The following is a 28,000-nucleotide window of genomic DNA, read 5'->3' as shown; positions in this document are numbered from 1 at the left end:
TTTGGAGTTTCTAGCCCAAGATAGATAGACCCACTGTTTTGGGGGTCTGGGGGCAGTGGTGGATGGCAATGGCAAGGAAGCATGTAGTAGAGTAAACCACTCACTTTAGTAGGCAGTAAGCAAAAAGAAGACTGGAGTCCCACAATTTCTTTCAAGGAAACACCCCTAAAGACCTAAGGACCTCCCATAAGTCCCCACCTTCTAAATCCAAAGCATTTTCCAATATATCACCTTGGGGTCTAAGCCTTTAACACAGGGACCTTTGAGAGATATTAACACCCCAACTACAGCAAAACCTTTTCACAGATAACACCAATCTAATTCATCTATACAGTGTTCAATTGTTTAAGTTTACTTGCCTTTTTCAGTCTCCCATCCTATTTTTATTTAACTGTGTTAACACAGGACATTAACATCCTTTAAAATTTGAAACTATATATACCAAAGGACTATATACTCCAAGAAGTGTTACTAACACCTTTATCCCTTCTATCTTGCTTTCCTTTCTACCTACTGTACCTCCTGTAAGTCATTTTATTGTTTTCCATTTTATCCTTTCTGCATATTCACGTTTTATTCTTCTCTTTTCTTACATAACAGGTAGCACTATTACTCTTTCAGCTTTTTAAAAATTTACCTGTTTATAAAAATACAGTTTTCATAAACATGGTATTGTATTATGCATATGTGTCAGTTTATTCTTCTATGCCTGGTTATATAGTCCCAAATATTTTATAGCTATTAAAACTGTTGCAGTAAATACTTTCAGGAAAATTGCTTTCAAGAGCCATAAGGATTGGCTTCTTGATGATACTAATTCCTATCTGTCCTATCCTAGGTAAGTGGGAAAGGGTGTTGTAGAGAAATATTTAATGATAGAAGCAAATATTCCTTAAATATAAGAAGCAATCATATTATGAAATAGTACATATGATGAGAATTATATGATAACTCAGAGGTAAGCACAAGAAATAAATGAGTGTGAGATGGAGATTATTGGTAACTTCAATATTTTCTGTACTTTATTTCTCAAAAAGTAAAAACAATAAGTTACATTTGCAAATAAGAAGAGGGACTTCTATTTCTGCCAATAATACCAGTTAAGGTACCCTAACATGGCTCTATTGCTAAAAGCAACAACTGCAGGGTTAAAATAAAAAGAAAACCAGATTCTTTCTTTCTTATTTTTTAAAATATATTGATGGGGAGACACACAATACTCAGAAGTGTAAAACAAGTAAAAATAAAAATTCAGGGAGGTAAGCAAACATTAAAATGTCTTTCATTCTGGGGGATATGCCAAGCCCTGTGAATTGAGCTTCAGTTTTCACAGCTATGTATAAAACTGGCAGTGGTGTGCTGGAGACAGCTCGAAAGCTCACTGTACATAGCTTTTCCCAACGTCACATTCATATTAGTAACCTGGAAATCAGTCATAGTATGAAATTGGAAAATATGACAAACCAAGACTTCTTTCTGGAGAACCAGTTCTAAAATACTGACCACTGAGCCCAAGGTTTAGGAAGTAAAACCCTAGGGTATATTGTCCAACTAGACACCCCCACATAAAACTGAGACACTAAAAAGCTATAAACTCAGTTTGAGCATAAAGTTCAATGGTGCCTACCTCACAGAAAGAATGAGCAAGGAAATTAGCCAGTTTCCTACTTGATCCTGAGTAGAAGTAAAAATGTCTTCCCTGAAAATTTAACCACAAGCCTATCCTCATGAAAGATTATGAATCTGAAACTCATGTTACCTATACAGCCCACAAAACTTTAAGCCCAAAATTTATTTGAATGTGTTCCCAGATTGACAGTATCCCCAGGCTTTTGGCAGATTCAAATACAAATACTCTGGTTGAAAATATATCTTCATTTCAGCCTCAGAAATTACCCACAAATAATGAATATGAGCTAAAATGCAGGAAAACAAAGGCAGTTTGAATAAGAGCCAGTGGAAACAACAGACAGCAAAACCAGAACTGCAACGTTTCAATATTACCTAGGCTCAAACACAGAGTGGGTTTAATCTGTTTAAAGAAACAAAAAGAGAGGAATGTAAGTGAGAAAGGAGTGAGAGTTTATCAAAATGATAAAACAAGACACAAAAAATGAGGTAAAGGATATTAAAATTTAATGGACAGAACAAATAAACAGAATAAAAGATACTGTGAAAGACAAACAGAAACAACAGAAGGTAGATACAAAAAATTATCTAGAACACAACAAAGCTGACAAAGAAATGGAAATTACGTAAGAGGTTAAGAAATGTAAAAGAGGGCTGGGATGTGGCTCAACAGTAGATCGCTCACATAGCATGTCAGGCCTGGGTTCGATTCTTGGCACCACATAAAAATAAAAATATTGTGTCCATCTACAACTAAAAAATAAAATATTTAAAAATAAAAGAAATGTAAAAGAGCTATTAGGGATACATATGTGGTTAAGCTATAAAGAAAAGCATGGAAGTAATAATTATGAAGTTCAGGATAATAAATACTTTGGGGGTAGAGAGATGCATGTGATCATGAGGGACACAGAGATTCAAAGATTCTGAAATTATTTTTTTGTGAATGGTAATATACAGATATTCTTTAAATTTTGTAAGTAAAAATTTCATTTGGAAATAATTTTAGATAAACAGGAAAATTGCAAATATATGAAGAGTTCCCGTGTACTCCTCACTTAGTGTTTCCTAAGGTTAACATTTATGGTATATTTGTTTAAACTAAGAAACCAACATTGGTGTATTCCTATTAATTAAAGCCAAGACTTTACACACTCAGATTTCACCAGTTTTTAAACTAATATTCTTTTTCTATTCAAGATCAAATCTAGGAAGTCACATCACATTTACTTGTCCTATCTCTGTGACAAGATTTTAGTCTTTTTTTTTTTTTCATGACATTCAGAGTTTTGAGCAGTATTCTTAAGTATTCTTGATATTTTCCACATGATTACATTAAGGCTACATGTTTCCTCCTCTTTATTTGACATGACTTCTCATGGTTAACCTGGTTTGGCAGGTTTCTCCACTGAAAATTGTAAAGTTAGTATTTTTTGCCACTTCTAAGCTCAGTTCTTTGGATGGAAATCACTAGATCAGGCTCATATTCTTGAGAAAAACGGAAAGAAGATCTACCTTCTAGAGTGGAAAATATACCGTCCATCTACTCATTTGTACAACCCCAGAATACATGCAAAGCAGGTTCAGGCTTTTTAACTCATATCTCTATGAGAAACAATTTTACCAACTAGGATATAGTATTTTTATAGTGATCTAATATCTTTAACTTACATTTTCCAGTCAAAATACCACTTTCCACAAACAATAATAAGTGTTGGAAAGGATGTGGGAAAAAAGGCACACTTAGACATTGCTGGTGGGACTGCAAATTGGTGTAGGCAATATGGAAAGCAGTATGGAGATTCCTTAGAAAACTGGGAATGGAACCACCATTTGACCCAGCTATCCCTCTCCTTGGTCTATACCCAAAGGACTTAAAAACAGCATACTACAGGGACACAGCCACATCAATGTTTATAGCAGCACAATTCACAATAGTTAAACTGTGGAACCAACCCAGATGCCCTTCAGTAGATGAAAGGATAAAGAAAATGTGGTATATATACACAATGGAATATTATTATGCATTAAAAGAGACTAAAATCATGGAATTTGCAGGTAAATGGGTGGAGTTGGAGAATACAATGCTAAATGAGGTAAGTCAATAGCAAAACAAATGCTGAATGTTTTCTGATATAAGGATGCTGATTCATAATAGGGACTGGAGGGTGGTGGAGCATGGGAGGAATAGATGAACTCTAGATAGGGCAAAGGGGAGAAATGGGAAGGGAGGGACCATGGGGGTAGGAAAGATGGTGGAATGAGATGGACATCATTACCCTAAGTATATGTGTGAAGACATGAATGGTGTGACTCTACTTTATGTACAACCAGAGACATGAAAAATTGTGCTCTGTATGTGCAATATGAATTGAATTGCATTCTACTGTCATATATAACAAATTAGAATAAAAAAATTTAAAAAGTACCCCCCACCCCTTTAGTGAGGTTATGTTATACATCTACAATATAATTAGATTAATTTTCATAGTCTACACTCCACACTGGTATTCTCAATATTAAAAACCAAGCACATATTAAAGTAAACTCTTTATTATTTATAGTTGTATGGGTTTTAACAAATGCAGAGAATCATGTATTCACCATGACAGTATCCTCACACTAACAATTATTGTTTGTATATTCTTTGTAGCCAATAACTTTCCTTTCCATAAGTTGTAATTCTATATAAAATTATTAAATATCAGAGTGTTATTATTGAAAATCATAATTCTTCACAGAATAAAACGTAAAATTCTAAGAAGAGATATACTTCATCTTTAAATTGAAGGAGAGTTACTGTTTACAAATTATTGGCATTGATAGCTTAAACCTATTAATTTATAGTTCTAGACTAGAGAAAAAGCACCTATATTCCTAAATTAGCTTTTCCATGGTGTTATTCCACAACACAAAAGATTATGAGAGCAACTTTGATGTTTCTTGGTCAACAGAGTTGGACTCTAGTTCCAAGCACCTACTTTTTGCTTTTATAAATATCTTTCAAATAGAAACCTTCAAATATTGCTTACAAAAATGCCTAGGATTGAATTTTTAACTGTTTACTATAGAAATATTAAAAGCAAAAATATACTGTAAGAAAAAAGGGAAAAAAACAAACCTGGAAAACCTCCTTAGAGGCAATAAAATTTGCTCTGTTGCTGTGTGTAGTGGCACACGCATGTGATCCCAGCAACTTAGGAGGCTGAGACTGGAGGATCACCAGTTCAAAGTCAGCCTCAGCAACGAGGAGGTGCTAAGCAACTCAGTGAAACCTTGGTTCTAAATAATAGTGTTGGGGATGTGGGCTCAGTGTTTCACTGCCCCTGAGTTCACTCTCCAGTACCTCTCGCCATATCCTCTATCAGTTATGTGACCATTAAGTCTTATATCCCCATCCTCCGCCCCTCCGGTGGTTCTGGGGATCAAACCCAGAGCCACATACTACTGCATGCTAGGCAAGTACTCCACCACTAAGTATCCCCAACCCAATAATTAGATCTTAGATGTGCTATAACAGTTGCCAATTTTACAGACTGAAAGAAGAAGGATAGATCCTCAAAAAGATAGAAAAAAATAATAAAAATCTTCAGGTTGCTTATTTGCTCTACACCCAACACCTCATCAAATTGACCTGAGTATGGAAATTTCTATTTAATTTACATTGAATAATGTGTTGAATATGTTTCACATACAATTTCAGAATCATGTCCCAAAAAGCAGTATTGTCTGGAGGAGGTGATTAACTGTATAGGTTTAAGCAGTACAATCTACTTGCTGGCAGTATCATTATCAGTTAAGGACTTTAAGCTTTCAGCTTTCTCCCCCTGGTGGTAAGGTCTGGGTTGATAAGTTTATAAAATACCTGATAGCTTCTTAAGGTTCATGGCCACTACAGTCAATTACAGATAGGCAATTTGAGGATAGAGTAGATTTAAGGAAATAGAAGCAGATTTCAAAACTCTCTAATGAAAGCACTTGCCTCCCATAGTGTTTTCTCTCTCTCTCTCTCTCTCTCTCTCTCTCTCTCTCTCTCTCTCTCTCTCATTTTTCCAAAATGCAATTATAACCATTACATCATTGTAAATTACATGCTGGGGTTATCTCAGTAGGTATCTGCCAAATGTAAAACTTACAGAAGGTCTTCAATGTAATAATGTTGTTTTATCATTTTAATTACAAAGTCTTTAAAAAACTCCCTAAAGTGTACCAATTGGGGTGGTCTAAATTAACAGATATCTTGGTAGCCCAAGGGTAGCAAAAATAGATTGAACTACCAAATTTCATCATACTCATAGCAGCTGTCTTTCTGCCTCTAGGAAGCTAAGTATTTAACAAAGCAGACAGCTTGGCATTGGCATCTGATTAGCAGTGTGTGTATTGTCAGATAGAATGTGCTTGGCTCTTTTGTTCTAGGGTTTGATTAGAAATCTGGAGAGCAGTGGCATCAAGTAACTTTATTCTTAAAGCTTCTGAAAGGTAAATAAGCTGTGATGCTTCCTTTGGTATTGTGCCTAAAAAACTGACTGATGTTCTTCTAGTAAAATGCTTTATCAAATCGTAGAAAATTTAAATAAAGGATTTTTAAATATACGAAAACTAAAACAGGCCAATGTTAAAATCTTTTTAATTAAGTATTTAATATATCACAAACATTTCTATAATTGAGTGCTTTGAATTATAACTCCTGTAACTGAAATACTGTTGATGGTGGAAGAATGGTCATTTTAGAGTGTACAAATACAAGATTCCATTCCTAAAAATATCAAGTCTAAATATTTATTTTTTCTTAAACTCATATGAAAATCTTATTGGAAATATACCCTGTCTTATTAGAATATTATTTTGATGCAGGGACCCAAATATTAAACTATAACAGGGTGATACTCATTACTTTTCCCCAAAAATGTCTTTGAAAAATTATTATAAATGTCGTGCTTATTGGCAGAGTTCAAAATAAGTAGAGTCCATGCAAACAATCTACTTCAATGAGAAGTACATTCTTTTACTCTATCAAATCCATCGGAGGTAATCAGACTGGATGTTTTATTCAACAGGGCTGAAGAAAATTGTTCTACAATAGGTTAATTCAAAATGGCAGCATAGAAAATGCATCTGTCAGTGGGGATCAAATTACAGGGCAAGCTCCTCTCAATGCTTAGAAAAACAAGTCTGCAGTTCTACAGATTATGTGCCTGTGTGTGTTTAAAGGGGTGGGAAAGGAGCTAAATATCTGAGCTAACCTCCAATTAAAGTCAATCATAAAAACAGCCAATTTAATGAGTGCGGATTTCTTTGGGTAATTATAACACCAACCACTTTTTTCTCTTTTAAATCTGTAATTCTGCCTTCTTGTTATTGCTTGCTTTGTCATTAATCGCCTCAGGACCTTGATTTCCTAGCAACAGACTGCCACCAAACATTTGGCTCCTGTTCAACATTTTCTTTGTGAAAAATGGCACTGCTGTTGCCGCCTGGGCTGCTGCAGCTAGACTGGCTGTGTAAGTGCTCTAATAATGTATTCCACTGGAAAAAAAAAAATCACATGATACAGGATGCAATGACTGAGCTCAGTTAATTACTGAGCTGGGAAGTTTATCTATAATCTAAAAGCTGTGTTGGGGGGAACGGGAATATAGGATTTAAAAAGGTGTTCCTTCTATTATTAATAATTTGAAGGCAAGAATTTGCAAATAAAAAATTTATTTTTGGCCATACAAGTTTCTGTTTAAGTTTATTTAGGGAAAGGGTGCAAAAGGCCAATGTCCCTAAAATGTTGCTTGACTAAACTCTTTTTCTACAAAATAGCTCCAAGCACACAAAAGAATTACAGAATAGTTTGCTGCAATTTAAGAAAGCAAGTAAATCTATTTATCTGTCAGCTGCGTCTTTTCTACTTAAGGTAAAAAATCATTTGTATATGTAAGTATGCTATTGGTAGAAAGAGGTTTTCCTTCACAATATGAACACTATACACTAAGAACACAAAATAATTAAAATGTGTTTGGACATATTGTACATTTAAGTAAATAATAATTCATAAGATAAAAAGATACTTATTATTTTTGATAAAACTCAAGTGGGATTGAAGGAAAATGGGCCTCATGTTTGGAAACCCAGTAATAAGGTAAGATATTTTGCTATTTTTTTTAAAACTGGGTAGATTTATTAAGATTTTCCATGCCTTAGAAATACTACCACTCCTGGTAATGATAGTTATGGAAATTAACATGGTATGTCTGATATGGTTCACTGATACTTGCTTTAGTTCTCAGAAATATGGTTTTATAAGACTGGCATGTTTCAGGGTTGCTGTCAGGATATGATAATTTAATATGCCCAGGAGTACACTGAGTATTAGTGAAGCATCTGTGAAAATAATAAGCCAGTAGACACTGTGATTCTCACTAATGTCTACATACTGGATAACAAACTTCCTACAAAGTGTGGTCTGAATTCAGTTCATGTGAGAATGTGAAAACACTACAGTCTACTCTGGAACATCATCACTTCTGTGACTGAAAAGAAAATGAAAAGTAGGGTACATTTCTAGAGGAGCACTAAGAACTAAAAAGTCTTTGAACATATATTTTTTTTAAATAACAAATAAATTAAAGCTATTTGAATGATTTTTTAAAAAATTCTGCTTATTACTAGGCACTGAGCCACATCATTTCACCACTGAGTCTGATTCCACACTTTAATACAGCCACATCATTTCACCACTGAGTCTGATTCCACACTTTAATACATTTTAATAAAGACCAATTCTTGTTGATCTAAGAAATCAAACACATATTTACAATCAAAAAAGTTTAAGAAATAGGATTCAAAATGCAGAAAACATTAAAAACTACCACATAAAGCATATCAACCTATCTGAGAAATGTTACCTGACATTAGTAGGTAAAATGCTTTAAAATTCAATTTAGTTTATCCTAACTTTCAAATTAACTAAGCGTTAAAATTAGAAGAAGCTACATTTTTATGAAAAATTATTTTTGATGGATAAATAATAGATTAGATAGTGCTTATTTATTATATGTATGTCATTCTAAAAAAGATGAATAAAATTTTGATGGGTTATTCTATATGTAATATTTTGTTACTCTTTGTCACGCCCCTTAAATTTAATAATAAAATAATTCAGGTAGTCTTACATTCTTCATAGAATGAAGACAGAAATAAATAAATATTTTGAAAGATGAACATGCAAAATGAATATCTGGGACAGCAGAGCTGAAAGGGGTTGGGAAATTGGACAGAGACTAAATGTTTGGGTGTTTATGGGGTGGATGGGAGTGACTTACAGAGAAGAGTATCTAAGGACTTACACTTGCCAGCAATCTATTCAGAGGACAAGAGTAATACTGTTTGGAAAAGCAGCAATTTATCTTTTAGAACATGTTCAACTATTTAGGATTTGCTAATATCCCTAGTTATATGCCAACAATATTATTAAAAGAGATAATATGAACATATTCTGGAAGTCTAGAGCTTCAAGAAGCTATTACTAAAGACTGTAAAGAAAACACATGATTTCATTCAATAGGTTAGAATAAAAAGATCCTTATTTATAAGGTAAGAAACCAATATTTTTCTGAAAATAAATAACATTATAGATGAATTTATGTGAAAACTTGCTTTCCTAGGTAAATACTGGAAAGGAAAAAGACTGTTCATTTCTCAATCGTACTTTAACAAATATAATTTTAAAAATTCCATCTACCATATTTTTACCCAAATCAGAACAAAACCCTGGGAATTTAAAGAAGAAATAACCCCCAAACATAGTATCATTATATACAGAAGAAATAAATGAGAATAAAAACCTCTTTGAACAACTGCAATACATGAGAAGGTATGAGCAAGAGATCAAAATAGACTTAGAACTTCTAGCAGACACACATTATTTGTCTAACCAGGTACAACTGAATTGCTTGTAGCCATAATACCTGGATATTATTAAAACTATTATAAAACCTGTGAACATAAGATTAAATCAAGGGCACATGGAGAAATACTGTTAATGGGTACAACATTTCTTCTTGTGGTAATGTAAATGTTCTACAATTAGATTATCGTTGATTATTGCAGGACTGTAAATATACTAACAACCGTTGAATTGTATACTTCAAATAGATTGACTCAATGGTATACAGATACCTCAATAAAACTGTTAAAAAAGATTAAATCTGATTTTATTTATCTGGAAGGAGACAACAGAACACATGGGCTAAGTCATTAAACTAAAAAGCTTCTATAATATATTCAGTAAATATGTTGGAATATAGATACACTTCTGTAGATATTTGATTGTTTATGACCAGTTTATACATAATTTCAAAGATATGACAACTAGCACATAAAAATGTATACTTGTATGATAATGTTTATAAATTTTCCATCTCATAGTCATGTTGATCAAAGAGATTTAGACAACATTTCATTTTGTCAAGCAACTGCTGACTGAACTAAAATATATAAAATGGGGGTAGAAATTTTTCAGTAAACCATTAATTAATTAATTTAGGGCTCTGTGTAGGGGTTTACTGTTTTAACAAAGTGCTATACATATGCTTATTTTCTTACAAATCTCCAATTTCACATAAAATTTCAGACTTCATTACAATGCCACAAGTCTACAACACAAAAGTCTCCAATCTATCTTTCTTTTTCTTCTTCTTTTGGTAATGGTGATTGACTCCAGAGGCCCTTTACACTGAGCTACATCTCCAGTTCTTTACGTGTTTTTTTTGTTTTGTTTTGTTTTTGAGATAGGGTTTCACTAAGTTTCTGAGGCTGGCCTCAAATTTCCTATTATCCTGCCTTGGCTTCCTAAATTGCTGGGATTACAGGATTGTGCCACTCCCTAGGACATTCCAATCTATCTTTCAGATCTATGTATCTACTATGTATCTAGAAACAATAACAATTTACTTCTTTTTTTGTTTGTTTCCTACCATGGATTGAACTCAGGAACAAGTAGCATTCAACCACTAAGCTACATTCTCCAGCTCTATTTTGTATTTTAGAGACAGGGTCTCACTGAGTTGCTTAGTGACTCGCTTTTGCTGAGGCTTTTTTTTTTTTTTTTAAATATATATAACTTTAAAAAAATTCTATTTATTTATTTTTATGTGGTGCTGAGGATCGAACCCAGGGCCTGGCATGGGCAAGGTGAGCGGTCTACCTATGAGCCATAACCCCAGCCCCTGAGGCTAGCTTTTAACTTGCAATCCTCCTGCCTTAGCCTCTTGAGCAGCTGGGATTACAGGCCTGCACCACCATGCCTGACTATTTCACTTCTTTTAAGTACAAAGATTATTCTGTTTAATGAATATTTTTAGGTTATTAGTAATTTTTAGGTTATTAATAACCTAAAAATTTCACCATCCTCTTCACAGTAACTTTTGATTGTGGTCAAAATTAAGTACAGTTTTCCCAGCACCATTTGTTGAAGATGCATCTTTTCTCCTGTGCATGTTTCTGGCACCTTTGTCACCTAAGATAATTGTAGTTTTGTGGGCTAGTCTCTATGTCCTCTGTTCTGTACCATTGGTCTACCAGTCTGTTTTGGTGCCAATACCATGCTGTTTTTGTTACTATTGCTCTGTAGTATATTTTAAGGTCTGATATAGCGATGCCACATGCTTCACTCTTCCTGCTAAGGATTGCTCTAGCTATTTTGGGTCTCTTATTTTTCCAGATGAATTTCATGATTGGAATTACATTAAATCTGTATAGTGCTTTTGGTAGTACAGTCGTATGAAAATATTAATTCTGTCTATCCAAGAGCAAGGTAGATCTTTCCATCTTCTAAGATCTTTTTTGATTTCTCTCTTTAGGGTTCTATAGTTTAGTAAATCATAGAACTTGAAGAAAATCTTCATAAAAATCAGATAGTGTTACTCTAAGAAAATGATACTGTTAGGATTAAACTTGTAGAAAAGAAAGTCTAGATACATTGGAAATGAATACAAATAGGATTTCTACAATAACAACTGTAAGCAAATTTTTTCTAGCAAAAATTAAAGATTGTTCCTAGTAAGGAAGAAGTATCAACTAAAAAATCACTTGTTAATTTATTCACCATCAAACATACGGAAAAATGAAAAAATAAAAATTGAACTCCAATGCTAATGCTTAAGAAACAAAACAATTAGCACCCCTTTTCTTGTTTCTCTGAATGCTGTACCATGCAGTTTGGGGCTTTATTTGAAGGGATGTCAAATTAGCACATAAAATTTGAAACTCTGGTATAACAGATTCACAAGTATTAAGTGTCGAGAATTATATACCAACACCAAAAACTCCATATGGAACAAATGTCCCACATAATTAATTTTATTCTTTGAATTTTTAAATGTAATATACCTCCAGGTCACCTGCAAGGACATTTTCAAATAAAGGCTTAACAATACATAGTTAATCCCTAATGAAGTCAATGAAGCAGTCCAGAAATTCTATTTTAAAAACTCTACCTAAAAATGCAGTAATAAAGCCATATGGTGATACCTGACTTGATCAATATAATGAGTTTTTATACATGAAAGTTCAAAAACTACATTTGAAATACTGATAAAATGAAAGGCCAGGCGTAGTTCAACCATTCCTCCTCTTTAATAATCTCAGCAAAATATGATAAAGATTAATTACTAAATTCTAAAAAGTGCTTTGAACTCTATTTAAATGTTTCATAAAGAAGTGTGATTTACTATTTAATCAATTGTTATTCACAGGATAGCTTACATAAAAAAAATGACCCATTAGTTCACTTTCCCTGCCAAAATATATTTATTATAACAGTATAGCTTTCAAAAGATGATATTACAAAGGCTTTTTCTATGGTCTAATAAGGTTTAAGGCAATGAGCTCAAATTGTCTATAAATTAGTAAAACTTTTCTATCTTCAACTGCCCAGATCTTTGGGGGAGGGGGGGAGGATAACAAATCTCAAACATATATTAAAGTCATAAAAAAACATTATTCCAATTTCTCTGAGGTTACCATTACAAGATAAATCCATCCACCTTTACTAGACCCGATCTCAAATCTTTGATGACAGAAAGAGTACCAGATAACACATTCTAAATTTGAGCATGATCAAAATATCTTAAAATGTACAGTGATGTTTTAGTTTACACACCTTATACTAAAACACTAAACACTGCCAAAAGATGACCAAAACCTAAAAGTAGCAATTATGTATTTCATAATAGTCCTTCTAATTTGTTATTCAATGTCGATAGATCACCTTAATAATGTAAAAACTTTGAAATGTGTGATTTCTAAATTAGATTCTTAAAGTTTATCACACCAATTCATTTCGAAGGCTTTAGTTATTGCTTCCAGATAACTGACAAAGATATTTAATTGTACTCAGTGGTAGAGTGCTGCATAAGATGCAGGAGGCCCAAGACTGACAACTCAGCACAGAGAAAGAAAAAAAGTCTAAATAAGTGTACTAAGATAAATTATTACTCATGGCACATGCATGAATTTTGGTAGAAAAATCTAACTAAGACAATCAAAGTGGAAGAATTAAAACCTGATCATTTTTTAATTGTTACTACTTGTCCTTTATATACAAATACTTGTATTTGAAGTATGAATTCTATTCTTTCACTCTGTGGTTGCAGTATACTCCCCCAAATCACGTTTTCTCCACTGGCCTATAATCATACTCACCTTAATGTAGAAGCAAACATTAGTGACACTTCAAAATTCTAGAGTCACAAACACCATATTCCCCAAAATATTAACCTTCTAGGATGAAAATGGATAAAAGTAATCAAGATGGAGTTATAAAAATAAAAGCTGATGGGGTTGGGGGCAGGGGGACACCTTTAATATGCCATAGGAACTGGAAAAAATCATAAAAAGAAGAAAATAGGTTTAGATCCTAAAGAAAAATTCAAACTACAAGTCTCATATTCTCACACAATTACTGACAAAATATGATTTATTATTTTATATATGACTGATTTTTTGATCAGTAAAGAATACACATCTATTTGATTTTGTTTATGAAAAATAAGTCATTAAGAATTGTAAGTTTTGTTATACCTATTTCTTAAATACCTTTATAATCTCTAAGTATAAAATTCTCCTGATGATAAGCCTACATTTGGAAATGAATTACTTTTATACTATATTTGAAACTTGGAGATTGTTTTCTACCAGAAGTTATTAAAAATAATGCACAGACTTCTTTTTAATTTTTTTGTAGTTATAGATGGAAAGTATGCATTCATTTATTTTTATGTGGTGCTAAGGATTGAATCCAATGCCTAACATATGCTAGGCAAGTGCTCTGCCACTGAGCTATAGTCTTAGTCCAATGAATAGATTTCTACACAAAATCCCATGTAATTACAGTGCAATCAAAACACTACACAGAGACAACTGAAAATATTGCAAAAACTATTATAGTAGTAATTATACATAAACAACTAAATATTAACTGAGAGTTTTCAATTTTGTTTTTCCATGATAAAGTGGAAGCTAAACAATTTTATAGACACTGGAATAATATTTTGGGGAAGTTTTTAAGGTTGAATCAACTTCAGACAAATGTAGCAAATCTATAGTCTAAAATGTATACTATGTTTCAGGGAAAGTTAGTTTAGAATACACATAGAGATAAATCATGGTTACATTATTAACAGGTTCAAATTCAAAGAAAATATTATGTAGGCCATCTTGTAAGAATATTGTTTCACCTAAAAAAAATCAAAACTAACCCAGGGATTTCCATTCACTTCTTAAATAGCTAAAACAATGGATAAGATATATAAAACAATTTTCATATAGTGGACGATAATCAAAGAAGCGTTAAAATAAGGTAAGCACTGCAATTAATCAAACTTGCTCCCTGAAGACAGAATACCAGGTAGCAGTGTAGTAAAGGAGAGCCTAAACCAAAGAGTCAAGCAGTCTGCACATGCAGAAACAGTACTGGAGGAGAGACAACTGCTAGGAGAAGAGAGAGAGATAAAATGAGAAATTTGGAGATTTCTTTCTTTTTTTTAAGAGAGAGTGAGAGAGGGGAGAGAGAGAGAGAGAGAGAGAGAGAGAGAGAGAGAGAGAGAGAGAGAGAGAGAATGAATTTTTTTAATATTTATTTTTTAGTTCTCAGCGGACACAATATCTTTGTTGGTATGTGGTGCTGAGGATCGAACCCGGGCCGCATGCATGCCAGGCGAGCGCGCTACCGCTTGAGCCACATCCCCAGCCCCGAGAAATTTGGAGATTTCTAAGATTTCCCTACAAGTCTCTTAGAAACAAGTCCGGTGATTATAGCAGTTTTTGCTTCAAGAGTTTCCACGTTGTGACATAAGGAGAAAGAGTTGGAGTGTAGTCCAGAGAAAAACACAGCTGACAGTCTGGGGATACCAGAGAAGTTAAAAGTTCAGAGGTCAGAATATCATAAAAAGTCAGTTTCAAAGAGAAATCTGGAGGATTCACAAGGTCGGTGATTAGGAAGTAAACATCCCAAAATGTGAAAAGTGAACATGATTAGAGGGAACAGTACATGAGGTATGCATACATTAGGCATGGTTAGAGCCTTTTTTCAAGATCTAGAACAGAAAAACTCACTGTATATGGGGGAATTGCATAGAATATTCAGGAAAGTATTGAATCAGTAGTGAAAAAATTTAGCTTTAGGCCATGGATTATTAATGTTGGCTCTACTGGTATTTTGAGATGGAAAATTCTGTTGTAGGATGATGTCCAATGCTTTGATGAGCTTCTTAGCTCATCAACATCCCCTGTTCTGTATCTACAATAGCAAAACCCTCCAATCAACTCAACTCAAAACATTTTCGGACCTACCAAATTTCCTTAAAGGGCAAAACTGCTGCTAGTTACCCACTGTAATAGAATAAGCCCTACTCTGGACCCACCCAAAAATATTTACAAGGGGAGGAGGGGGACTATATTCCAGAGCACTATATTTGTTATAAATAACTGCATCCCAGAATAAATCTCAAGAAGATTTCCAGTAACATAAAATTCCCCAGTAACCAAAAGGTAAAATTTACAATAATGGACAGCCTTCATTTAAATTGTATTTTTAAAACTTTTTAAATTTTTATTTATTTTTTAGTTGTCATGGACCTTTGTTTTATTGATTTATACGCAGTGCTGAGAAATGAACCCAGTGCCTCACACATGCTAGGCAAGCACTCTGCCACTGAGCCACAATGCCAGCCCCCTTAAATTGTATTTTATATATTCCAAAAGTAAATAAGAAACAGGAAGAGATAAAAGTCCCACCTCAATTTTCCAGATATAAAAGCAACAACCATTAAAAATTAAAAGTACACTGGATTGGATTAATGACATATATTACATGTATTACAGAAAAAAAAGATTAGTAACATAGAAGGCACAGCAAAATACATTATCCAAAATGAAACATACTCAGAAAAAAGAATTTAAAGAAAGAAAAAAAGATATCAGTAAACCATGGGACAATTTCAAGTCTACAGAAGCCAAAAAATTGTAGAACTATGACTTAAAAACATTTCAAGTAATAGAAAAATAAAAACCCACATCACTAAGAAATTAAATGAACTCCACACACAAGAAAAATGAAGAAAAACTAAGGCACATCATAATAAAATTGATCAAACCTAGTAATAAATAGGAAAAATTAAAAGCGGCAATTGGGAAGTGTTAAGTATAAAATAAAGGACGACAGATTTCTTATCATGGATAATGGAAACCAGGCACGATGGCAAATTCTTATAATCCCAGTGACTCAGGAAGTTAAGGCATGATTATCTCAAGTTTGAAGACAGACTCATCAATTAAGACAAAACCTGTCTGGGGAAAACAACAACAACAAAGGGCAGGTCAATCCCACCAAGGGAGTTCAGGCTTGGCCAGATCTGCCCACACCAACCTGTGTGGGACCCAGGCTCAGAGTAGGCCTGGGTCCATCCCTCCACGGGCAGACACCCGCCAGAGGTCAGGCTCCAGCATAGGACCGCCTCTTCTGACCAGCAGACCACCACTGGAGGCCAGGCCTGGCACCGATCCACCTACACTAACATACGCAGGATCAAGACCAAGTGTAGGTCTGAGTAAGCCACCACCTAGTACCAGCTGGGAGCCCAAGCCTAACCCACTTCCATCTTGGGACACTACAGTCATCACCTTAGCCTTCCCCACATAGCAGCCCCTACCATTTGACAACAGATAGGGCCTAAAAGCAGCTGCATCTTAGGGCAGGCATACCAAATACAGTGTAAGACCCACCCTTTCAGTCCCAGACATTGCATCCCTCTTGGGACACCTTCACTATTATCTTGATTTACCTTGGCTATTGCCGACACCTCCTTTAGTTGCAGTTGAGGAACACCAGAAGGGTCTGGAAGCCTAACAGCAAGGTGAGGTACAGACAGTTTGTATGGGTACTACAAGAATATAGGGTAGGGGATGGAGTTGTAGCTCAGCAGTAGAGCGCTTGCTGGGCACCTGCAGAGCCCTGGGTTTGATGCTCAGCACCACATGAAAACAGATATATAAAATAAAGGTACTGTGTCCAACTACAACTAAATATATATATATATATATAAAAGAATATAGGGTAGAAACTGTAATATCTCAGATCCACACTGCAAGAAAGGAAGACACAAAGAACAGGGAAAAACAAGGGAGAAAAGTACCCCCAGACAAACCAGGACACTATAATAACAGAACCCATGGACAGGGAAGTGGATGGAATGTCAGAGAAGGAGTTCAAAAGGTTCATAATTAAAATGATCTGTGAATTAAAGACTAACCTACATGAGCAAACACAGGCAAAAATTGATAACTCCAACAATGAGATAAGAGAACAAATACAGGTAGCAAAAGATTACTTCGAGAGAGATAGAGACCCTGAAAAAAAAAAAAAAGAAAGAAAAACCAGTAAGAAATCCTTGAAATGAAGGATACAATAAATCAAATAAAAAACCTCAATAGAAAGGATAACCAGCAGACTAGATCACTTAGAAGAAAGAACGTCAGATAATGAAGACAAAGTATACAATCTGAAAAATAAAGTTGATCACACATTGAAGAAAGTTAGAAACCATGAACAGAACATCCAAGAATTATGGTACAGCAGCAAAAGACCAAATTTAAGAGTTATTGGGATAGAGGAAGGCACAGAGTTTCAAACCAAAGGAATGCACAATCTCTTCAATGAGATAATATTAGAAAATTTCTCAAGCATGAAGAACGAATTGGAAAACCCAATACAAGAGGCTTACAGAACGCCAACCAAGAATCTTATATCCAGCAAAATTAAGCTTTAGATTTGATGATGAAATAAAAACCTTCCACGATAAACAAAAAGTTAAACAAATTTACAACTAGAAAGCCTGCACAATAGAACATCCTCGGCAAAATGTGCCATGAAGAGGAAATGAAAAACAATGATGAAAATCAGCAGAGGGAGGTATTACACTAAAGGAAAATCTAATCAGAAAAGAAACCAAGTCAAGTTAAATACCAAAAATAAACAAAAATGTCTGCAAGTACAAATCATGTATCAATAATAACCCTGAAGGTTAATGGCCTAAACTTACCAATCAAAAGACACAGACTAGCAGATTGAATAAAAAAAAAAAAAGAAAGAAAGAAAAAAGAACCAACAATATGTGCCTCTAAGAGATTCATCTCATAGGAAAAGATAACCACAGACTAAAGGTGAAAGGTTGGGAAAAATCATACTACTCACATGGACTGTGGAAGCAAGCTGGGGTTTCTATCCTCATGTTAAATAAAGTAGCCTTCAAGCTAAAGTTAATAAAAAGGGATAAAGAAGGACACTACATACTGCTCAAGGAAACTGTATTCCAATAAGACTTAACAATTATAAATATATATACCCCAAACATCAAACAAACTCTTCTCAAGTTCAAGAGTCAAACAGACCATAACACAATGGTTTTGGAGGACTTCAACACACTTCTTTCTACACTGGATAGATCTTCCAAACAAAAGCTGAACAAAGAAATTACAGAACTCAATAATACAATCAATAACTTAAACTTAACTGACATATATAGAATATTTCAACCTTCAATGAGCAAATACATTTTTCTCAGCAGCACATGCAGCCTTCTCTAAAATAGGCCATATATTATGCCACAAACAAACTCTTAGCAAATATAAAAAAGTAGATATACTACCCTGCATTCTATCAGATCATAATGGAATGAAATTAGAAATCAATGATAGACTAAATAATTTGCTACTGAATGAACAAGGGGTTACAGAGACATTAAGGAGGAGATCAAAAAATTTTTAGAGGTGAAAGAAAACACAATGTATTGAAATCTCTGGGACACTATGAAGGCACTTCTAAGAGGAAAATTCATTGCATGAAGTTCATTTCTTAAAAGAAAAAAAGTCAACAAATAAATGACTTAACATTACATCTCAAAGCCTTAGAAAAACAAGAACAAGTCAACACCACAAACAATAGAAGACAGGAAACAATTAAAATCAGAGCTGAAATCAATAAAATTGAAAAAGTGGACAAAACAAAAATTAGATTCTTTGAGAAAATTTATAAAATTGATAGACCCTTAGCCATGCTAATTAAGGGAAGGAGAGAGAAAACTCAAATCACTAATATATGTAATGAAAAAGGAAATATCATAACAGACACTATAGAAATACAGAAGATAATTAAAAATTATTTTGAAAACTTGTACTCCAATAAAATACAAAAAAATTGAAGGCAGTGACAAATTTCTAGAGCCATATATGATTTGCCCAAATTGAATCACGATGACATACATAATTTAAACAGAACAATTTCAAGTGATGAAATTGAAGATGCCATCGAAGCCTACCAACCAAGAAAAACCCAGGACCTGATGGATACACAGCCAAGTTCTACAAGACATTTAAAGAAGAACTAATAACAACACTCTTCAATTTATTCCAGGAAATAGAAAAAGAGAGAGTACTTCCAAACTCATTCTATGAGGCCAATATCACCCTGACTCAAAATCAGGCAAAGACACTTCAAAAAAAGAAAACTTCAGACCAATATCTCTAATGAACATAGATGCAAAAATTCTCAATAAAATTCTGGCAAATCAAATACAAAAACATATCAAAAAGAGAGTACACCGCGATCAAGTGGGGTTCATTCCAGGGATGCAAGGTAGGTTCAACATTCAGAAATCAATAAATGTAATTCATCATATCAACAGACTTAAAGACGAGAACCATATTATCATCTCAATAAATGAAGAAAGAGCATTTGACAAAATACAGCACCCCTTCATGTTCAAAACACCAGAAAAACTAAGGGTAACAAGAACAAATCTCAACATCGTACAAGCTATTATAGCATTCTAAATGGAGAAAAATTGAAAGCATTCCCTCTAAAAACTGGAAAAAGACAGGGATGCCCTCTTTCAGCACTTCTATTTAACAGAGTTCTTGAAACACTAGTCAGAGCAATTAGATAAAAGAAATTAAAGGGATAGAGATAGGTAAAGAAGAACTCAAATTAGCAATATTTGCTGACAATATGAATCTATACCTAAAAGACCCAAAAAATTCCACCAGAAAACTTCTAAAATTAGTAAGTGAATTCAGCACAGTAGCAGGATACAAAATCAACACCCATAAATCAAAGGCATTTCTGGATATCAGTGACAAATCCTATGAAAGGGAAATGAGGAAAACTACCCCATTTACAATAGCATCAGAAAAAGTAAAATAAAATACATGGGAATCAACAAAAGAGGTGAAGGCCTCTACAACAAAAATTACAGAACACTAAAGAAAGAAATTTAAAAAGACCTTAGAAGACGGAAAGATCTACCTTGTTCTTGGACAGGCAGAATTAATATTGACAAAATGACCATACTACCAAATGCACTATACAGATTCAATGCAATCTCAATCAAAATCCCAATGACATTACTCATAGAAACAGACAAGGCAATCACGAAATTCATCTGCAAAAATAAGAGACCCAGAATAGCCAAAGCAATCCTAAGCAAGAAGAGTGCACCTGTTGGCATTACTATTCTAGACCTTATACTATAATACAGAGCAACACTAACAGAAACAGCATGGTATTGGCACCAAAATAGACTGTAGACCGATGGTACAGAATCGAGGACACAGACTAATCCACAGAACTACACTTATCTCATATTAGACAAAGATGCTAAAAACATACATTGGAGTAAAAAAGATAGCCTCTTCAACAAATGGTGCCGGGAAAACTGGAAATCCATATCTAACAACATGAAATTAAACTTCTATCTCTCACCATGCACAAAACTCAAATCAAAGTGGATCAAGGATCTAGGAATTAAACTAGAGATCTTGCACCTAATTGAAGAAAAAGTAGGCCCAAACCTCCATCATGTCAGATTAGGCCCCAACTTCCTTACTAAGACTCCTATAGCACAAGAATTAATATCAAGAAGTAAATGGGATGGATTCAAACTAAAAAGCTTCTTCTCAGCAAAAGCAACAATCAGTGAGGTGAATGGAGAGCCTACTAATTGGGAACAAATTCTTACCACACGCACATCAGACAGAGCACTAATCTCTAGAATATATAAAAAACTCAAAAAGCTTAACCTCAAAAAAACCAAATAACCCAATCAATAAATGGGTCAAGGAACTGAATAGACACTTCACAGAAAGATATATAATCAATCAACAAATATATGAAAAAAATGTTCAACATCTTTAGCAATTAGAGAAATGCAAATCAAAACTACTCTAAGATTTCATCTCACGCCAGTCAGAATGGTAGCTATTAAGAATACAAACAAAAATAAGTGTTGGTGGAGATGTGGGGGAAAAGGTACACCCACACATTGCTGGTGGGACTGCAAATTTTTACAGCCAATATGGAAAGCCGTATGGAGATTCCTTGGAAAACTTTGAATGGAACCACCATTTGAACAAGCTATCCTACTTGGGGGTCTATACCTAAAGGACTTATAAACAACATACTACAGGGACACAGCCACATCAATATTTATAGCAGCACAATTCACAATAGATAAACTGTGGAACCAACCTAGATGCCCTTCAGTAGATGAATGGATTTTAAAAATGTGGCATATATACACAATGGAATATTACTCAACTTTAAAAGAGAATAAAATCATGGCATTTGCAGGTAAATGGATGGAGCTGGAGAATATAATGCTAAGTGAAGTTAGTTAATCCCCCAAAAAACCAAATGCCAAATGATTTCTCTGATTTAAGAATTCTAATTCAAAATATGCTATGGGGGTGGGGGTGGGAGGATTAAATGAACTCTAGATAGGGAAAAGGGGAAAGGAGAGGGGAAGGGAGGGGACAGGTAAGATGGTGGAATGCAATGGTCATCATTACCCTAGTACATGTATGAAGACACGAAGCGTGTGACTCTACTTTGTGTATAACCAGAGATATGAAAAATTGTGCTGTATATTTGTACTATGAATTGTAATGCATTCTGTTGTCATGTATAACAAATTAAAATTTAAAAAATTAAAAAAAGAAGGGCTAGGGATGTGGTTGAGTGGTAGAGGCAGAGTATGCTTGAGTTCAATCCTCAGTGAGGTGCCATGCCATGACACAACAAAAACAAAAGACGGTGGGAAAACATCTTTTATGGAATGAAAGAGAAAACAAAAACAAAAACAAAACCTATCAAATCAGAATTACATATCTGGCAGAAAACATCTGTCAGAAATGAAAGTGAAAGGCTGAGGATATAGTTCAGTTAGTAGAATGCTTACACTGCATGCACAAGGCCCTGAGTTCAATCCCCAGAACCAAAAACAAACAAACAGATGAAATAGACATTTTCAAACATATGAAAGCCAAAAGAAATTATAACCAACAGACACAAATACAAGAAATGATAAGGAATGCCTTTTAGGCAGAAGGAAAAAGGTATCAAGTGGAAACCTGATCCTAACTAAAAGGAATCATAGGTACTGTAAATGTTAATTATATGAAGAAATATATGTTTTTGTTCCTTTAATTAAAATCTCTTAAAAAGATATGTGACAAAACAAAAATCATAATAATGAGTTATGGTGCTTATAAATATGTACAAGTAAAATGTGTGTTGCATGTTAGGTGAATTATAGATTAAGAAAGGTTGTTTTGTTTTGTTTTTGCAGTGCTGGGAATTGAACCCACAGCTTTGGGCCTGCTAGGTAAGTATTCGATCCCGTAGTTGTACTCTTAGCACCCAAAAGCCATTTAATAAATTGAATAAAACATAATTATTAAAAATTTTAAAAATGTAAATATAATGATGATAGCAGAAAGGCTAGGAAGAGTAAAATGGAAGGATACTATTGTAAGATACTTATACTATATGTGAGGTCATATAGTATTAGTTGAAGGAAAACTGTGATGAATAAAATATGTACGTTATAAACCCTAAAATAAGAATAAAAAATACTAAGCCAACAAAGGAGATAAAAGTATTGGAATAGAGGCTGGGATATGGCTCAGTAGTAGAGTACTTGCCTGGTATATGTGAGGCCATAGGTTTAATCCCCAGTACCATAAATGGATGAATGGATGGATGGATGGATAAATAGATAGATAGATAGATAAAATTAAGGTTCACTGACAACTAAAAAAGTATTTTGAAAAATACTAGAATAACTTAAAAGAGGGCAGGAAAGTGAAAAATAGAATAAAGAGGAGAAATACCAAATACAAATACCAAGATGAAGAACTCAAATCTAATCATATAGATAATCACATTAAACAGAAATGGTATAACCATTCCAATTCAAAGGTAGACATTGTCAGCTTGAGCAAAAAATAAGACTAAAGTATATGCTGTCTATAAGAATTGCATTTTAAAAATGTACATTAAAAGTGGAAGAGAAGAAAAAGATATACCATGAAATCAATAATCAAAAAAAACCCGAGTTGGCTATATTTATATTAGACAGCATATTGCAGGGAAAAGTACATTACTGAGGACAAATATTTCATAATAACACTCAATTTGACAATTTATTTGTTGAATATCCATCAAGAATATGTGGCATCCTAGTAATTTAATATAAGTCTCCTCTTGCTGGAACTATTTTGAAATATATCAAGCTCTGAGAAGAGTATACATTTACCTGGCACATGGAAAGGTGTTCTTTTCAACCAAGTGCTGAAAAAGAGGCTAAGAATTAACAGTTATTTTGATATTCCTTTCTGCTGAATATACCACACAAATTTCAAAACTACAATCTTTCTCATTAATTTGATCAAAATTAATCACACTATGCGTATAAAAATCTGCATTTTTGTATAAACAGGTAATACTACCATAAAAGTCCCATTCACCTCCACTTACCTAGATGTCTTATCAGTATATACTCATTAAAGCTATAAGCAGTTTTCACATTGGGTCTATATGTCTATCAAAATTCCACTGAGAGGGCTGGGGATACAGCTCAGTTGATAGTGTGCTTGCCTTGTATACACAAGGCCTTGGGTTCAATCCCCAGCATCACCACCAAAACAAACGAACAAACAAACAACAAAAAAACATTGACCAAGTTGACTAGATGCATTATAATGAATAAATATTAAAACTTAGTTATTTGCAAGTTGGCTTATATTTTAGGATTCAACTACTATATATTGAAATACACGGAATTATAATTGTCAAGTTAAAAGTACTTTCTTTGGGGGGGGGGCAGGAGGGGTGTCTCAAGATGGTAGAATAGAGGAGGTAGCCTTCCTGGCTGCTCCATGGCATGAAAGCAGACAGGTAGCTTCTTCCTCTTTTTTTTTTATTTGACAGGTAGCTTCTTAGCAAGTGAAGTAGTAGAAACCTTCAGGGATACTATAGTCTACAGTGAAGAAACTCTACTGCCTCAGATCCATACTGTTAGATGGGTAGACAAACAACATGAAAAAGCAGGGGAAAAAATTGTTCCAAACAAAACAAGATAACTTCAATTACAGAAATAATCAACACTACTAAAGAAGAAATGTCAGAGAAAGAGTTCAGAATGTACATAGTTTAACTGATCTGTGAAGTAAAGGACAGTATGAGGAGTGAAATCAGACAGAAAATATAGGAACTGAAAGATAACTTCAAAAAAGAGACAGAGATTCTCACAAAACAAAACAAAACAAAGCAGATATCCTTGAAATGAAGGAATCGAAAAACCAAATTAAAAATTAAAATGAAAGCATCACCAACAGACTAGATCACTTGGAAGACAGAGTTTCAGGCAACGAAGACAAAATATGTAGTCTTGAAAACAAAGCATAAAAGATGTTCAGAGGCCATGAACAGAACTTACAAAAAATGAGATACCCTCAAGAGGACAAAATTTAAGATTTCGATAGATGAAGGCTCAGAGATACAAACAAAAGGGATGCACAATTGTTTCAATACAATAATATCAGAAAATTCTCCAAACCTAAAGAATGAAACAGAATATCAAATATCAAATACAAGAGGTCTATAGGACCCCAAATATAAAAAATGACAACAGATCCACATCAAGGGACATTATTATGAGAGTGGCTACTATACAGAATGATAGAATTTTTAAGGTTATCTGAGAAAAACAACAAGTAACATTTAGTGGGAAACCAATCCAGATCTCAGCTGATCTCTCAACCCAGACCTCAAAGCTAAGAAGTTTTAGAATAATATATACCATGTTTTGAAAAAAAGGCACCGAAAACATACATTGGATAAAACATAGACTCTTTGACACATGGTGCTGAGAAAACTTGAAATCCATATGTAATAAAATGAAATTAGACCCCTATCTCTCACCTTAAACAAAACTCTAAGTGGATTAAGGACCCAGGCATTAGATTAGAGACCCTGAGTCTATTGAAAGAAAAAGTAGGCCCAAATCTCCATCATATTGGTTTATGGCAAAATTCCTCAACAACACTCGAAATGATCAAGAACCTGAAGAGGATGGGAGAAAATCCTTCTCACCTGCACCTCAGATACAGCATTAATCTCCAGGATATATAAAGAACTAAGACAAATTAACATCCCCAAACCAAATAACCCAATAAATAAATGAGCAAAGGAACTGAACAAACACTTCACAGAAGAAATGGGATGGGTCAACAAATATGTGAAAAAATGGTCGACATCTCTAGCAATTAGATAAATGCAAATTGAAACTACACTGAGAAACTATCTCACTCCAGACACAAGTGCAATTATCAAGAATACAAGTAACAATAAATGTTGGTGAGTAAGTGGAGGATAAGGTATAGTCACACATTGCTGGTGGGACTACAAACTGGTGCAACCACTCTAGAAAGCAGTATGGAGATTCCTTAGAAAATGTGGAATGGAACCACCATTTGACCCAGTTATTTCATTCTTTGGCATATACCCAAAGGACTTAAAATCAGTGTACTATAGTGACATGGCCACATCAGTGTTCATAGCAGCTCAATTCACAATACCTAAGCTATGGAACCAACCTAGATACCCTTCAATAGATGAATGAATAAAGAAATTGGAGTACATATACACAATGGACTATTACTCAGCCATAAAGAAAAAACAAAATTACGGCATTTGCTGGTAAATGGATGAACTGGAGGCTATCATGCTAAGTAATCGAAATAAGCCAATCCCCCCAAACCAAAGGCCAAATATTTTCCCTGATATGTGGATGCTAACTAACAATAGGTTACATGGGGTTGGCGGGGAGAAGTTGAGGTTCACTGGATTAAATAGGGGGGAATAGGGGAAGAAAGAGGGGTTGTGAATGGGAAAGAAAATAGAATTAATCAGACATAACTTTCCTCTGTTCATGCATGAATACATGACCAGTGTAACTCCACATCATATACAACCACAGATGAGAAGTTATACTCCATGTATGTACGATGTCAAAATACCTTCTACTGTCATGTAAGTCTAAAAAAAATAACAAAAACAACAACAAAAAAAGATGCAAAAGAAACTTTAATTCTTAGTCTTTTTCATGTCAGGATCCCTTTGCCTTCTTAAAACCTATGAAGGCCCTCAATGTGCTTTGGTTTGTGTATGTTGTATCTATGATTTTTATTCTATTTGAAATAAAAAATGGGAACCTTTTAAAAGTAAAGTAACATCAGAAAACATTGTCATTTTTATAGTCAACTTAAATAATACAAATGTATCACACCAAACTTTAAACCATGTGCTCACTGGAAATCAGATACTCAAATTCAAGATGCTTAAAATATTGCATGAATCCCTCTTGAGGAATCACACCAGAAAAACACACTTACCAAAACCTCAAAGGAAAATCAAACCACTTTAAGAAATGAAATAAAAGGCAAATAATAAAAAGGGGAAAATCTTTAATTCTTTAAACACTTTTCTCACATAAAGGCAGAAGAAATAACATGACTCTCCAGATCTCTTCTCAATGTAAGCATTTATATAACAGTTATGAAGGGGTAGGATTTGCTGTGCAGAGGAATCAATAATAATACTGTAAAGCCTACAGCAGTGCACATAAACATGGTGTAGGAGACATTAACACTAGACTGAAAAAAATAATTATATTTTCAATAAACATGTTCTTACTGGATAATCAATTTTCTACACGTCTTACCAGCTGTTTCACACAGCTCAGGTAGAGGAATGGCAGCAGCTGTTTAACCAAAACCATATATTATATGCATATGAGGTGCTTTTAATTTTTCATAGGTATCTACTTATTTGTGAGCAACCCATTTAACTCATATTAAATAAAAACAAGGTAATCATGGGGTGATTAATTCAGGAGCATTTTTAGTATAGTTCTATTTTAGAAATTAATTCTTAACCAATTATTTTTATGTCAGAGAACTTAATAATTCAAATTACATGCTGCCCTTATTCCTGGATTTAAGAGATTTGTCACGATCAATGTTTCTGAAATATTAAATTAAAACATGTCATGGTAATTACTATGGAATAAATAGCAATTAAGATTTTTTAGGCAAATGAACTCAAACTATTTGCAATGAATATTTATGTTACTAACATTTTCCCACACAATGCATGAGTCACTTGTTACAAGTTGCCTTAAAAATGTAAAATGTAAGTTGTAGAATTACTTCAAAAGAGCTAAAGAAACTGACTTAATAGTACAAAATTCTGTGCTTGGTTTTTAAGTATCTATGTATAATGTATCTATAAAGAGGTAGAATTTCAGGTAAATAATACAAATTAGGCTACTTACAGAGAAAGATAGTATTTATGCTCCATATTTATAATGGTGAACCAAATGTATACTTTGAGATGGGTAAATAATTTATAGGACAAGTAAAAGATAATTATTTAAAAATGCATATCAGCCAACAACTATAATCTATCATGATAGTCCAACTCCACAAT

At 33.9% G+C, this 28,000-nt stretch overlaps 1 protein-coding gene across 2 annotated transcripts in view; it reads right to left on the bottom strand.

Annotated features, from left to right (window-relative positions):
- Positions 1-28,000, bottom strand: part of Adk (adenosine kinase) — a 468,242-nt gene that overhangs the window by 235,075 nt on the left and 205,167 nt on the right. The gene's annotated exons all lie outside the window — the stretch shown is intronic.

The sequence above is a fragment of the Urocitellus parryii genome, chromosome 5 (assembly GCF_045843805.1).
Source record: "Urocitellus parryii isolate mUroPar1 chromosome 5, mUroPar1.hap1, whole genome shotgun sequence".
Taxonomy (NCBI): Eukaryota; Metazoa; Chordata; class Mammalia; order Rodentia; family Sciuridae; genus Urocitellus; species Urocitellus parryii.
The sequence above is the reverse complement of the archived record's forward strand: the minus strand, read 5'-3'. Positions and strand labels throughout refer to the sequence as shown.